Raw genomic sequence first — 11,287 nt, 5'->3', positions numbered from 1 at the left:
ACAAGCACACCATGTTCTTCGAGGATTTATTACTACACAAGAAGACCCAAGAAACTAGAAGATATTGTTAGGATTATTATAAATATGTTTTGAAAATGTAATTAGCAAAGCATGAAAGATGGTACTTAGAAAGAACATGTGGGAGAGATATTCTCATATTTTGTGTCTAATTAAGCTAGCAACTTCGTTTCCTAGTTAATATGTAAATACAAGAAGCACACCATGTTTTAAGATGATTAAGTATTATATAAGACGACCCAAGAGACTATAAGACATTGTTAGGATTCTAATCTATGTGATCGAAATGTGTAATTAGGAAAGCTTGAAAGGTGGTACTTTAGGAGGAGTTGGGAGAATTCTTCTCATATTTGGTTTTTAATTGAGTTAACAACATCATTTTCATGTTAGAGTGCAAGTGCAAGTGATTCATACACTTAGAGTGCAATATTGCATAAGAAGATCAAAGATACTAAAACAGATGCTACACAGAGTTTTGGTCTATAAGGTTTAGAGAATATGTAGTCGATGAAGAAAAAATGGTATTCATATGGGGAAAATCTTCTCATGTTTAGCATCTCAAGCTCACAGCAATTATATTCAAAGTGTTCAAGAGACATAAGAATGCTTAAGATATTTTAGCGGGCAAAAAAAGATTTCAAGGATAAGTAGTGATGCAAGAAAGAGGATATTTAAAATGACGGAAAAATAACTCTTTCCATATATTTGATATTTCATTAATTTCTTGTGATACAAAATATGAATCTTAAAAAATATACCAAGAATTCAAAAGAAGATATAACACCTTAGACATAATTGATCAAGCTCTATGAATCCTCATTATGTCCCATGCGTGAACTTTCATTTTTACATAGCAGTTTAAAAAAAACTAAAATGTATCTGTTGTCTTTATATTTGTTTGCTTTTCACCAATTAATATTTCTCCATCTCACTTCTAAACAAAACTCACATTATATTGCAAACTCTCTATAAATATTATTTCTTCTTCTAAACTATAGTCTATTTAAACAGCTCATATAACACAATAACATAAAATGTGATGCATTAACTGCTATAAACTAAATAATTACAAATTGTTAGTAATTGCTTCTGGATTATACTCTGTTGAATTTTTTTACCATCAACGTTTCAAATCACACCACGTGATTCTTTTGCAGCTCTTGCTCTCTCATCCCAATCTGCAACTCACTTTGTTTTGCAGTTCTTGCTCTTTTATCCCGATGATGAATTATGTAGTGTGATTCAAAACGTTGATAATAAAAAATTCAACACTCTCTGATCCAGAAACAATTACCAACAATTTTAATGGATTGTAGAAATCTGATCTCTCTAATTACAGATTTCTTCTTCTAAACTATACTTCAATTGAATAGCTCAAATAACATAATAAGATAAAATGTGATGCATTAACTACAATAAACTAAAAAAATAGAGATTGATTCTATTTTATTTTTTTAAAAAAATCATCTTATATACATGTGTGTTTCAAAACAAGGAGACATCCGTTCACTCTAGTCTCAAAAGACTGCAGCCTCTTCAGTTAAGTGCTCAAGACTTGGAGCATCCAGTTCACCAAAGTCATTGAGTCATTTAGATACTATCCTAATTCAATGCACTGGAATGAGAAACATAAATAGGACACCGAGTTTCATCCCTTATCATGAGATAATCTAGGTTGAAAGAGGTAATCAAGTTTACAACAAATAAGTACTCTTACATATTTGGCTGATAATACCCTACAGATTTGACTGTATATAATCATAACCTTAAATATTGTCAAGCTTCCATGAATACTGGCGTGTTAGAAAGCAAAGGAAAATTGTTGTTTCAGTTCTGTTACATCCTCCAGAGCAATTCCAAAGGGTTCAACAATCCTGTTACATCCTCCAGAGCAATTCAAAGGGTTTGAACAATTCTGTTACATCCTTGAGAGCAATTCAATGGGTTTCGACAGTTGTATTGCAGTCTCCGGAGCAATTCAAAGGATTTCAACAATACTTCTGAGATATACAAAGTACCACAAAATTACCTGGAGAAAACTGTGACTCCGGAAAACTCTTCTGAAGGGAGCGTGGCTGTGCCCGAGCTGGACGCCGAACAACTTCCATGCAAAGCGGCAGAACACAAGTCATCATTGCGTTGCGAGGCATCCCCAGAGATGTACACAGCTACAGGCATGTTCAGCGGAATATGAGGCAATGGAGCCTCGAATCTCAAAACTTTGATTACCTCTCGCATGGAAGGCCTCGCAGTCGCATCTGGATTACAACACCACAGCCCCACAACCATCAATCTCTCCATTTCTCTCTCATCGAATTCGCCCCTCAGACTGTCTGCCGCGGCTTCCAAAACCCTACCCTGAGCGTACTGATGCCAAACCCAATCAATAAGCCTCATCTTGTGATTCTCCCTTAAACTCAGATCTAAAGCTCGCCTTCCACACGCTATTTCCAGAGCAACGACGCCGAATCCGAAGACATCAGATTCAGGGCTCGATTTCCCCGTCAAAACACATTCAGGGGCCAAATACCCCAAAGTCCCTGCAACCACAGAGGTATGAAATGAAGCCTCCATGTCGCGCTCAACAAGCCGGGCCAGCCCAAAATCCCCCAATTTGGCATTGAAATTGGAATCCAACATCACGTTGCTGGACTTCACATCTCTGTGCAGAATACATTGGTCCCAATCTTCGTGAAGATAAACAATGGCGGCAGCTACGCCGCAGGCTATCTTGTATCTGAGATTCCAGTCCAGAACAGGGAAATCCCCAAATATGTGCTTGTCTAGGCTTCCGTTCGGCATGAATTCGTAGACCAGAATGAATTTGCCCTTTTCATGGCACCATCCCAAGAGCTGGACGAGATTTCGGTGCCCTAGCCGGGTGATTATGCTCACCTCTGCAACATATTCCTTCTTCCCCTGCGTCGATGCCTGAGAAATGTGCTTCACGGCAACTATTTCCTTGGAATCCTGCAAAACCCCTCTGTAAACAGAACCGAAACCCCCTTGCCCAAGCTTCTCTTCTTCGCTGAAGCCTTTCGTGGCGGTGCTGAGCTCGGCGAATGTGAATTTCCTCGGTCCTTGACAGAACTGCTCGTCCAGTGCGATTTCGCTTTCGTTCTCGATTGTTAATGAAGATCCCGTTCTATTCATCATCCGCCGCCGGTGCCAGATGCCGAGAAACCCTAGGGCAAAGAATACGGCCAGGCATGGAAAGACAACCGCCATGATAATCATTCTTGAAGCTTGTTCCCCGTTGGATTTATTCCCCGCGGATCCATTTCCGGGGCCCTGGATTTGCAAGGAGGGAGCATTCCAGGACGCCGAACAAGAGAAATTCCATGAGAGCAAGCTATGGCTGTTTGTCCCCAGCGAAGTCGAAGCCGAGAAGCCCACCATAGCATTCTCAGGGAGAATTTTCGCCAGATCTAAACTCTGGCTTAAAATTGGAGCGGCTGATTTCGTGCCGTTATGTGACAGAAATACCTGAAATTTCTTCGATTCCCCGTCGTACTCCACCCACGCGTCCCAAATTTTCCCGTCTATCAGACTTCCGTCCGTCACTGTTGCATTTGCCTTAGAAATCACCGTGTTGACATCGATTCCCACATGGTTGTTGTTGGGGTCGAAGGAATTTTCATCCGTATCGAATTCTACGGCAATTAGCTGATTTGCTGCGTGGCCCATGGTGTTGTTGTTGACGAGACCGAGATATTTCCCCGCGGAGAGCTCCGGCGCCTGGAAACCCACCGGCGCCATGAAAAAAGCCAGGCCTCCTCCTGAACCCAGATTGCCGCTATCTGGTCCGATTATGAACTGAAAGTGCGTGCTAAAACTCACAACGGCGCCTGAAGAGCTGTTCCAGATTGGAATTGAAGTGTTGTAGACCGCCCAGCCGGCGCTGTAAGTTTTGTTGTTTTGAGTTGTGGTGAGCTCGATCGAATTGACGCTACTGCCGTCAAAGTGGGCGTCGTAGAAGAGCTTGATACTGCCATTAATGGAGTTGTTCCAGGGCGGTAAACTGAAATTGACGGTAGTTTCTGCTTGGGCAGTCACATAACAGAGAGTTGAGAAAACCAGAGCCAAACTGATTTTCGAGACCACCATCTTTTTCTCTCTACTCCCAATTGCTCGGCTGAAGTCAGACGTAAAGACCAAAAAAACCAGCGGAAAGATTAACATTTTGAAGCACTGTACGTCCGCAGAAGTGAAATTTGATGGTCGTATGATTGTATTTCAGATATTTCTGACATTTGATCTTTAGAAGATTTCTGTTATATGAATCTTAATATTTTAAGTGGACTGGATTTGTCGAATATAGAATCGGTGTTTCACAAAATTTTACTCGACGGGCTTGATCGATCGTCAAATTATATCCCAGTGCGATTCATTCGCGGGAGATACTAGGGTAGGGTTTCTTCGAGGAAAGATCATATGGGATACGTATAAAAAGGAGAAAACTGACTTCGGACTTGATAACAAAACATTTTAAATTTGGATCCTAATCTTAATTTGAGTTGACCTTAAATTGAATGATAAAGACATCGGAATTTCTATCTTCGACTGGTCACAAATGGTAGATTTACATATCTACTAAAGCTCTTTTAATTGATTTTATACGGATTAGAAATTTCTCTAGTCATCTTATTTTTATTAACTCTGAAATTAAATTTTCCTCATAGTTTCATTTTAAAAATTGATTTGAATTTAAAGTTTTGAATTATTATAATTTATTTTTTAAACTATTGTAATCATTCATTTTAAACATTAATTTTAAATTTTTATAATTTATTTAATTAATAGAATGATATTTGTGGGAGAATGTAAAATGTTTGAAATTAATTTTTAATTTTTTTGAGTATTTTTTTAATTAAGTTTTTACAATTTTTATTTTTTTTAAATAGTCATTTTATTAATAAATGATAAGTTGAATATAAGGCAAGAGCCTACAACACAACGGTAAATTGTGAGCCTCCTATGTGGGAGGTCTTGCATATGAATTTACTCAAGATTAATAATTAATAATAAGCCTCTTATGGATCCAAAAAAAAGAAAATGATAAGTTGAATATAAATTAATAACATTCTTTATTTATTTAAATTGAAAATTACTTATAATATTATCGTATCTATCTCCTTAAACGTGAAACAACTAGTTTATAATAAGTTTTTCTTATTACATAAATCTTAAGATACTTAGCATACTCTTTTTAAAATAAAAAAAAATTCAATAGGTTTTAGTTACATAATTTTCTAATAGAATTTAATAACATTTAATGTTATTTTTTAAAAATTATTATTTTAAAAAATAGATTTTTTTTTAATAATTTATTTTTAAGATGTGTAATGCATACTCCTAGTTGACTTTTCCATTTTATTGTCAAACTCTTTTAGGCCTTTATGTTTATGTTTGATGATCAACAACATTTGTTTTCCAGATTGTTGGATATTATTTCATACTTAGTTGATGATACTTGTATACATTGATTTTAGTTATTTCATGATAATACTTAGATGGATTTTGTATGTGTTTTCTATGGATACTTACCCCATACTTACATGTGTATGGTGTACCTATATGTTTTACATGATGTTTCTGATATGGTTGAGGGAGGGAATCGTAGTCACCTGCTAGTCGGGAGCTACATGATGCACCACTTCCCACCATTGTCTATTTGGTTTAGAATATATGTGTATGTACATGCGTGGATTTTATGCAGATTGCAAGTACTGGGTATCGACTTCCTTGAATTGCCAGGATGAGCATACCCTATTGCAATATCTCAATGGTAAGAGAGGGGAGATAACTCTTGAGCCTGAGCCCTATCCTTAAACCATTTGTCCTAAAAAGTAGGGCAAGAATCTGAGTTGTTTACCTTCTGAATTCATCAAGTGACATAAATTCGTAATTATAGCCCTTGAGTTTGATCTAGTTTTATGTACTTTATTATGGGTTTTCATATTCAATCTTGTGGGTATTTGGTGATGTTCTGTTATAATTAAATCAAATTAAAAGAGTAATTAATTATTTAATTTAATGAAAATTTGATTAAGAAAATTTGATATTTAATTAATTAAGAAATTAACTAAATAAAAAAAATTAAATTTAAACATTTTGTTAAAGTCTAATTTTGAGTGTAATAATATTTATTTAATTTAATGATGATATATTTAGGAGTTCTTTTTAAATAAATGCTAAATATTATTATTACTCAATAAATATTTTTATCAAAAACATCTCGAAAATTAATTAAGGAGAGAAAGAAAATTATTTTAATAAAGATATTTTAATTAAATGACAAAAAGGTTGTGCATGAATATTTAAAATGTACTAAAATAATAAAAGATAAAGATCAACGAGTCTTCTTGCGTAATTCATAATCGAATCCCTAAATTTAGGGGATAACTCTTTATTAGAGATCTAGAGCTCATTTTTGCATTAACCAGGTTTTGGAGGAGCAATTTTGGAGAAGGTGTTAAGAAAGTAAGGTAAATACTTGAGTGTTTCGTGCATTGTCGAATTAGCATCAAATTTAAGTAGAATCTTGTGGTTAATTTGTGTAGTAGATTTTCATTCTTAAATTTCCTGTCTTCTTTATGTCTTGATAAATCTGCTCTCAGCATTTTAGATTTGGTTGATATCATTGCGTTGTAATTTACTAATTGTTGTTATTGATTTCCTCTATGAATGAATTAATTCAATTGAAACCCTTGTCGTATAATTTCATTGTTCTTTGTTTTGAAATTGTCTATATTTGAGAGATTGAGAAATAGAACCCTCATTCTATGAATTTAATAGATGGGTATTTTAATCGAGTAGGGTTTTGGGATGAAACTGAATTATAGAATGCAAAATTTGATTGTTTATTTGGCTTTTCCCTATTAGTTTGATTTTTGCAATTTTTATAAAAAAATTAAATTCGTAGTGGTGGCGCAGGGGGGGTCAATTTGATCGTTCGTTTTATAATAAACAATTTTTTAAAAGAAAGTTTTTAAAAATAAAAAGGAAGGAGATGGGCCACCACATCCCACCTCCCCTCCCTGTATTCTAACCTCCAGCAGTGTTGAACTGCTGCTGCATGCAACACGTATTGTTGCAGTAGTAGCAGTACTACATACTATTATTATGACAATAGGGTGTCATAGGCCAGCGGGCCTCTAATCACGCCCTTTATTATTATTTTTATTTTTTAAAATGTTTTAAATTAACATGCTTTTAAATTATATTATTTAAAATTATTTTGATTAAATATAATTTATTTTAATAAATGTTTTTAAGTATTGTAACGTTGAATTAAATTTATTAAATATTTTAATTAAAGTTTCAAATTTTTATGATCAATTTAATTAATATTATTATTAATTAATTAATCTGTTATGGGGTAATAATTGGTAATTTTAAATTAATTTTTTTATTATAAAATAATGAAAAGGTTTATTAGTAAACTTGTATTATTTTATTAATGATTTTTTACTTATTATTTAGTAACTATTATTTCAGTATTTAATAATTATTATTTAATTTTGTCTTATAATCTTAAATAGAGACATTGATTTTGTGAGTTAGTGGTAGTTGTGTTTAATTTTTAAAAGGAAAATGGATTCAATTATAAAGGAAATTTATAAATCTTTCTAAAGTTGAAAATTTAGAAACAACAACATGAACCTTACTATTAAATTGAACTATGTGTTTTCAAAACCAAACAAATTATGAAACTACATTGTGAGTTGTATGTTTTCTTGTGTGTTAGGTTCAGGGTTGACTTAGCTTCGACCAAATCTGGATGCTTACAGAGACTTGGGGGTTTCTTCTGAGATGTCATGATGATGTTTTGAATATGATATTTTATACCCAACCTTGGCGATGTGTCACGTGTTTTTATGATGAATTTGATCTATTGGTGATTATTACTTTCCAATGTTCTTGTGTGAAACTAAGGTGAAAGGTGTGACTTTTTTGATATAACATTTGAGTCTATGATCATTATCTTTGGATTGCTTCCCAGTTGCTTGCATAGGACTGAGGTGATTATGAGTTATGGTTTTTTGATTATGTCATGGTTTTGTTTATGTACATATGTAATGTCCCCATTTTAGTAGTTGACCAAGTGTGTGTGCGTTAGCCTTGTTCTACATGGTCCCGAGGGCTAACAAAGGGTTTAAAGGGATCCTGGAGTGTTTTGGCCTAGTCATTTCCAGTTTGGGCCAAAACGAAGTTGATTTACTCAGTTTCAGGGATACTTACTATTTTTAGTAAGTCGGCAGGACACAGTGCAGGTCAATTTTGGTGATTGGATTCGATACTCCTCGATGAGAGCTTTCCGATGAGCTATCACTCGCATTATTCAGAGTTCGATTGCTAATACATTTTAATGCCTGAAGTTTTATTAAAGTAATGTCTAATTTAATTGTAAAATATTAAAGTGTTACTTTAATATTTATTTTATGGTGATGTGCACCCAAGGGAGACATAAGGTGTATTTTAATATATGTTTTATATATTACACATCTTTTATCCCACATTGCCCATATGAGTTGAGCGGACCCTTGGAAATAGAATAAAAGGAAGCATTTGTGGCTTCATTAGGCAGGTTGAATATGAGAAGAAATTGGTGTGTGAGTTGCAGCTCCGTTCTTGGCATTTGAGGATGTTTATCCTCTCTTGTAACATTCTAGACGTCATTCCCTTAGGGTTTGGCCTTTGGAATTCTTTGTTATTGGCTTCATTATCAAGCAGTTTAGTTGCATTTTCGGCTACAGGCAGATTTGGTATTTTGCTCATATCTTCTTCACTACTTGTCCGACGCTTATGCCGCTTTGAGGGAATGGTATTATGAAGGTAGTGGACTGATTGAAGGACAAAGTATTGTAGCAGCAAGTTCGAAAGCATGGGCTGGAATATTATGTCAATACTGCTGAAGTAATTAGTGAGTTGTTAAATCTGCCATGTATTTGGTTTTAAGAATTTTGAAAATAACATTTTATTAGCAGCAGTTCATTTCCACTTGGCATATTATTGTAGTTTCTTTCTTGTTTATGTTATATGATACCAATTCCATGCACAAAACACAACAAACAAATAAACGTTTGATTTCCGGAGTTATAAGGGGTTTAAAACATTAAACGGAGAAATAAGAGGTTGCATGCAAACTGTTTGACAAAATTCCTTTCAGCAAATTGGTTTAGTTTTTTGGGACATCCAGGGGTGCCCATTACAACATACTTGATTTTGGATCAGTCTTATTAGGATGATTATATTGGTGAAACCTGTGATTTTGATCAGTGATGTTTTCAGTACTTTCCAGTTGGTTATTTAAGAACTAATGTGTGGTTTATGGTTGTATGAGACCTTTTTCTTTTACTAAGCTTAGGGTAGGTTATATGTATGTGATGTCGAGAAGTGGCTTGCAATGGAGGTCGGAGCCCTAAAGAGATTGCATGGGTAACCAATTGATAACACTACATTAAATGAGAGTAACATGAATTAATACGAGTCATTTTTCTTCCTCGCCCATGCCTCTAGTGCTAGTACAGGCTAGGATGAGAGTATAGAGGATGCTTGGTTGTGACCTTGCTTCATCAGTATGCCTTGTCAATACAAAAGGATACTAGTGCCGCATAGAGTCACTAGGGGGCCGGAGTCCAATCAAGCTGCCTAGGTAACCTTAGAGTTGGCTCATGCAATGAAACTTTTCCACTTACATAGTAGATTTCCTATGTTTCATTGTGCCTCTAGGTTTAGATGTCACTTGTGTCTTGGTACCTTGAGTTAGATTGCTTTCAAGTTTTCCTTGACTTAGATGTTGATTTTGACTTTTGGGATTGTTATCCTATTTGAGACTGAGACTATCTCCTTAGTGCCATGGGAGTGGACCCTTTTTGGGTTACCACGAGGTCAGGTGGTAGTTTTTCTTACTTTTACCATTGAGGTCCGATAGTTCAATGCCATGGTTAGAGTTCCCCATTTTGTATCATCTTTCATTTTTTTCTTACGTACTATGATGTATGGTTATACTCTATTGTTCTATATTTGATTTCACAGATCTTGCAAGTTGATGTAATCTATTTTTATGTTGTATATTCTTTCAACCTTTCATACCCTGTGACTTGTATAGTGGATGATTGTGCATTATGATTATGGCTAAGTGGCATTCGAGATAAATATATTATCTAAATGTATTCAAATTTGGAGTTATTCTATTATGTGGAATTGTTATATATTAGATTTAGTATTAATTTAAACTTAAATGCGATTCAACATCATGGGATCCTTAGGAGATGTAATCTATTTTATGATATGTGTTTATGTATGAGATTATTGCTTATATTATATCTGTTGTTGTTTATTATCTTTCAACAAAAAAATGTTTGACAAACTTAGTGAAACTTAAGGTTAGTTTCTTTTGGGTCCCTTGGCAGGACATTACAAGATGACTATTGATCTACCTAACCATCATAAATGATGAGAAGGCTTTTACCATGGCCAACATCTAGGGGAAATGACCCATTAGCTACCCAGGCTAACTTCGCGCACCTATGATTCCTAATCCGTATGTCAAAATTTGCCAATTTTTTTGATGAAGCTCCGTAGGTGAGTGAAGAGCTCAAAGCTAATGTTTCGAGTTTCTCACATTTATGGAGCTCTCTGTAGAACTTGTAGAGTGTGGGGTGCTCTAATAGTGCCATTTTAAAACATTCTCCCAAAACCCACCACTAAGACTCAATAATAGTCGCTCACCTAAAAAATAGTACTTTTTGCACAAATGGACCAATCAACAACCAAGAAAACTAAAAAATGATCAACTATTAGTACATGTGTGATCGACTATTAGTACACGTATGATCATTTTTTGGGGTTTTTTACGAGCAATAATTTGGAGGAAAGGTAGCAATGGACATGCAATTATGACTATCTTCCCCCCGAATTATCGCGATAAAGCCCCCAAAAATGATTGCACATGTACTAATGATTGATTACACATGTACTAATAGTTGATCATTTTTTAGTTTTCTTAGTTGTTGATTGGTCCATGTGTGACAAAAGTACTTTTTTTGGGTGAACGGGGGGTCTTAGTGGCAGACATTATGTGAACATTAATAAATTATACTTTTAGAGCACTTCACACTATGAGTTCTACAAAGAGCTCTGTAAATTTGGGAAACTCGAAAGATTAGCTTTAAGCTCTTCATACACCTACAAAAATTTACCGAAAAAATTGATAAATTTCAAGATACGGATTAAGAATTATAGATGCACTAAATTATCCTAA

General features: G+C 34.7%; 1 pseudogene across 1 annotated transcript; it reads right to left on the bottom strand.

Annotated features, from left to right (window-relative positions):
- Nucleotides 1-1,439: 1,439 nt before the first annotated feature.
- On the bottom strand, nt 1,440-4,444 carry LOC149554983 (L-type lectin-domain containing receptor kinase IX.1 pseudogene; annotated as a pseudogene). Its single transcript, XR_016364441.1, has one exon. The product of XR_016364441.1 is annotated as an L-type lectin-domain containing receptor kinase IX.1 pseudogene (transcript).
- Nucleotides 4,445-11,287: the final 6,843 nt, after the last annotated feature.

The sequence above is a fragment of the Cupressus sempervirens genome, chromosome 5 (assembly GCF_028749045.1).
Source record: "Cupressus sempervirens isolate cs-2001-9-10 chromosome 5, ASM2874904v1, whole genome shotgun sequence".
Lineage (NCBI taxonomy): Eukaryota > Viridiplantae > Streptophyta > Pinopsida > Cupressales > Cupressaceae > Cupressus > Cupressus sempervirens.
Note: the sequence above shows the minus strand (reverse complement) of the source record. Positions and strands in the feature narration are given on the sequence as shown.